The 5541-nt window shown below is 33.6% G+C and overlaps 1 pseudogene; it reads left to right on the top strand.

Annotated features, from left to right (window-relative positions):
* Positions 1-3633: 3633 nt before the first annotated feature.
* Positions 3634-5034, top strand: LOC139860409 (flavonol sulfotransferase-like; annotated as a pseudogene).
* Positions 5035-5541: the final 507 nt, after the last annotated feature.

The raw sequence follows: 5541 nt of genomic DNA, 5'->3' as shown, positions 1-5541 counted from the left end.
ATTTGATGAATGGATGGAGATGCTGTAGTACTTCACTGTAAAAGGTCAAAGTAATCTCAAAGATACACTGAAACCTGAGTTACAAGACTTGTTTGATAAAGCAGCCAAGTATGGGAATGCTCCAATAGTAATAGTAGAAGAAGTGCTGGCTCAAAATCCAAAGAGGAAAAAATCTATTGGAAGTGGACCGCACATAAGAGATCTAATCATCTTGCCTCCTCAAATACCTGTATTCAAGATGGAAGACTTGCCTGGGCTGTTTTCTAAAGCCTGGAGAGCTGTTAAGATAAAAGAAGAAGAACTATCTGAAGAAGAAAATGAAAAGGAAAAAGATAAAGATAGATAGTCTTCTGTAGCTTAAAAAAATTGTATCTTTTGTTATTTCATACTCATTGTATTGGTCTGTAATTACTATATATATTGGTATAATGAATGTGAAATGAGTTCATCTTCAAAATCATATCAAATTATAAGATATAGATAATTCAGCAAAAGATCCCAAAACAAACCTAAAAGGGACAAAATTACTGTCTATTTTCATTAAGTCCTTAGTGCTGGCTTTAGTGTTTTCTTTATTAGTCATAGGTTTTGTCATCATCAAATAGGGGGAGATTATTGAGTCCCAAAAATAATTAAGGATTTAATTATGACAAAACAGCAATTACGAACACTAGAATGTTATGTGCAGCCAGCATAGGTTTAGTTATGTATAGACATCATTTGTTGATATGTCGAGTGTTCTCGTATGCTGCCTGGTCTACCAGTACAAGGTAGACAGTATTCTTCATTGAGCACAGGATGAGTGCCCAGTAAATCATGAAGATCAAGTGAATCAGTATAGAAGAGCTAGAATAGCTAGTAGCAGCATACAACACTTAGATAGCTATGCTCCATTACAAGCATAGTAGTTTCCTGAGTGGTCTACATCAATTGTACTATTCAACAGAAGTCAAAGACAAAGTTGAATAGAGAAGGACGCGTGTTGACGGCTGACAAGTGACCTTACAAGACCATGTGGAAATGCAGAAGTTTAACGCATGTGCAGACATGTGTAATACTTTGTCAATGCCTAGGAAACCCAACATTCTATTTGTTTATTCAAATAGTGGTGTCAAACCGAATTGGGGTGTTCCTGCAAATAACTACCAAAGAGGAAAGAAGAGAGCATGCTCTCTGATGCAGTTGTCCCCACAAGTATAGACATCCTTTGTACCAATGGACAATAGAACAATTACATGGATAATAGGACTACTATAAATAGAAGTATCCACTATTGTAATATTTAGTGGTGTGGCTTTATTTAATTAGAGTCCAAACGTGTAATAGCTTAAGATATCCTCTCTAACTAAAACTTAGGTGTAATCTGTAATCAACCAACTGTTATTCTGTCAAGAACAGTTGTGATTCTTTGTGATTCATATCAATAAAGAATAACCGTTGAAAATTACCCTTGACTCTTATTTAAATTGTATGCTTGAATACTAAACTGTTATATCACTTCAGGTAAACAAAACAATTGTATTCACCCCCTCTACAATACTCATGTTGTTAATTAAGGGACTAACAAAATCCTATGACGAACTTATTTGTATAAACGGAAGCGGATATTAGGAAAATTAATTCAATTATTTTGATTAGTAATCTGATTACAAGCATTATATACATAGACTACAAGCTAATTGCTAATTACAGCTACTAACAACCTCTAACAACCACTTGAATATGGTTTTATCACTGAAACAGAATTAGAATAGATTTACCATATTTAACCCTTTACTTTGCATATTTACAAAAGTTACTAAAACTTTATAATATTCAATATCCCCTCAAGTTAATGTCTTCAAACCCCAACCTTCTCGCAAGGATGGAGTGTTCTTGACTCAAAAACTTTGTCATGGTATATGTTAGTTGTAAATGAGTTGGGATATATGAAGTGTGTATGAATCAATATTGAATTTTATTCTTTTGAATTAAGTGGCAATCAATATCAAGGTGTTTTGGTCTTTTATGAAAGCATGTATTAGCATCAATTTTTGAGCTACTTTGTTGACAGAGAACATTCTAATTGAAACTTGCACCTGTATATGTAAATCTCTAAGCAAATAAGTCAACCATATCAAATCATAAGTGGTTGTGGTCATACTTATATATTCTGCTTATGTGGATAATCTTAATACAATGATTTGTCTCTTGATTTTCCATGAGACTAATGAATGACCCAGAAAGAAACAATAGCATGTAAGTGACTTTTTGGTCATTAAACTGGATGTCCAATTAGCATTTGAAAATCAATCAACCATGAGTAATGGTTGAACTGGATAAAATGACTCTTTGAGATAGAACCCTTTATATATCTCAGCAAATGTATGGCTGCATGCATATGTATAATTATTAGAGCGTAAAGGAATTGGCTAAGGTGTTGTAGTGAATAAGAGATATCACGTCATTGACAAGTATAATAAACGTCTTATGAGTCTTTTGTATGAATCTGTAGCAGGTAAAGGTTTTCCTTGTGTTAGAATAATTATAACCTATCCCTATATTAATGTCCTAATCTATTTGTGTATCATGATTGTTATCATTTAATATGAATTATGATAAACATTAAGTTGTAAGACGTTATGAGACTCTTCGTAAAAGCTCTATTTAGTTACCATAACGAAGTGATTTTAATACGTCTTGATGGGAGACTATGGAGATGCCACTCCTTAACGTACGGGAGTTGATCCCTACGTTGACCTCTCCTATAAATAGAGGTTTATGTTTTACCTCATTATGCTTATCACAATAACACATAACTTACTCCAATTCCATCACTAATTGAGAGGATCAAGTAGAAGATCAATCATCCTAACTCATGCTTATAGTTTCCACATCATCTTTCAGTTTAAGTAAGCTTTATCGTTATGCTTAATCTTTATGTTGTTATGTATTACATGATTAACATGATATGTTTAACACCTTCATCTAAAGATAACTTCAAATTCAAAGGCACTAGTAAATTAGTTGGCTTACTTGTAGAAAGCCATGCATACTTAACACATTAAGACTGTATTTCTTTTAATGAATATATGTGCCATTTTAAACTCCACACAACACAATACCCAAAAAATATCATGCAAACTCTATTTCTTTTATGGTAAATTTATCATCCATGTCATGTTTAAAAAGTTTCATCTCCATCTCATAATTGTCTGTAATTAAAATATCATCTATATAAACTAAGGCAGCTGTGAATAAACCTTTATCCTCCTGTGGAAACGAAGGATAATCATTTTTGGAATGTATAAAGCCTAAAAAACAAGATATTTGTTAGTTCATGATTCCATTGTCAAGAAGCTTGTTTCAAATCATAAAGTTACTTATTCAATTTGCAAACTTTTCCTGGTAAGCTTTAGTATATCCCTCTGGAGGATACATGCATATTTCTTCATCTACATAGCCATGTAAAAAAGCATTATTTACTGTTGGAGCTAATCGATCCATTGTGTCCCACATCAGAAAATGAAAGAAACAAATATGCATATATAAGTTTATGGGAACCTTCCTCTATCATCAATTGGTTTTAGAGAAATGTGGAACTCATGAATTTATATGCATGGCATGTTGGTGGACATGAAAACGATCCTACAAATGGTATCAGAGCCTGATTATAGCCCATATGTGTGGATGGTGCAGAATGGTAGTGGAGGTTCAAACCGAGATGACTATGGACGTGACCGAGGAGGAGGTCGGGTGTCCGGGAAGAGTCGAGATGGTATTGAACGTATCTGTGGAAGTAGCGTGGAATGAATCGATTAAGGGGGTGATTGTTAGAGCTAATCGATCCATTGTGTCACACATCGGAAAATGAAAGAAACAAATGTTTATATATAAGTTTATGGGAACCTCCCTCTCTCACCAATTAGTTTTAGAGAAATGTGGAACTCATGAACTTATATGTTGTATATGTTGGTGGACCTGAAAATGATCTTACATTTACATCATAAAACTTAAATGCTAAGCTTTTGTTACTGTAATAGCAATTATGACTCATATAATTGTTGTTTTAGCAACCTGTGAAAATTTGGTAGTGAGTTCCTTGTTCATAACCTCTACCCAACTAGCATGTGAAGCAGCTTATGAATATGTTGTTGGCTTAGTTGATGACAACACAATAAACAAAGAATCAACATATTCCTTTGTGAAATCTTGAGATTCATTCTAACTAAATAAAGGTGTGATACTGAAGAAGTGATATGATTAACTTTTTACAAGTATCAAGACTACTGGACGAGCCAACAGTTAGCTCAACAATGCATTAAAGCAAAGCCTACTGATATATTTCTATGCAGTTATTATCCCAAAATTGGCACAACATGGGTCAAGTCCTTGGCTTTTGCCATCATAACCCAAGAAAATTTTGATGATTCCATCACTCCTTTGCTCACCAAAAATGTTCATGAATGTGTTCAATCCTAGAAGGGGGACTTGACATAGTTGAGGAAAATTCACAAAAACTCAACCTACCACTTGTGCTCACCCACCTTCCTTACCCATCATTGTCCAAATCAGTTATTTCTTTAAACTGCAAGATAGATAACATGTATCACAACACCAAAGACGTCATAGTTTCTCATTGTCATTTTTGAACGAAAACGTTGAACTTAGCCAGTGAAGATGCGCCTTGTGAGGAAGCGTTTGACAAATTCTATTAGGGCATTTCAGGGTATGAACCTTACCGTGATCATATTTTAGGGCACTGGAAAGCAAGTCTTGAAAATTCATATAAAATTCTTTTATTGAAATACGAAGATCTCGAAAAGGATCCTACAAGCACTGCGAAGAGGCATGCATAATTCATCGATACAGCTTTTCAAGCGAAGAAGCGAGAGCTGGTGTAATTGAAACATAATAAGCTTATGTAGTTTTGTCAATATGAGCAACTTAGAAATGAATAAAATGGAAATAATTTACTTCACAAATCAGATGAAAGAAAAGATAGAAAAACTGATGTATGAAAAACTTGATGGAACTGGTTTAGTTCTCAAGTAAAGGAGAGCCATTAGAGATCACACCAGCCACGTTACATAAGTATGATATTATATGCTTTATTTTAGTTTTTATTTCAAAGTTATTTTATTGAATAATTGAGGGTTATATATGTCTCTCACAACTATCTATTTAAATTATATTTTTGTTACCGAGTGTGGATTGAATGATAAATTATGGTTAATTAAGTGCGATTATGGTCATGTTTTGATCTAATGTCAGCATACACGTTAACTTTCAGAGCGAGATTATTTTTCTGCTCGGCAAGATCACTTAGTCAAGCTTAACTCATCTTATGACCATACATCATGTTACGAGAGAAGTGTAATTCATGAAAGTTGGTAAAATCCTTTTCAAGACTTTATTTGTATGAACGAAAATATTATGAAAAGTAATTAATATTTCTTTTTGAACATCAACACCAACACACACTTACTTTTTGTTAACGACGTGACTCGAACTCACAACCTCACTAGTATTATATTGTTTACTTATCTAATTACAAGCTTT

This window comes from Rutidosis leptorrhynchoides, chromosome 7, assembly GCF_046630445.1.
Source record: "Rutidosis leptorrhynchoides isolate AG116_Rl617_1_P2 chromosome 7, CSIRO_AGI_Rlap_v1, whole genome shotgun sequence".
NCBI lineage: Eukaryota > Viridiplantae > Streptophyta > Magnoliopsida > Asterales > Asteraceae > Rutidosis > Rutidosis leptorrhynchoides.
The sequence above is the reverse complement of the archived record's forward strand: the minus strand, read 5'-3'. Positions and strand labels throughout refer to the sequence as shown.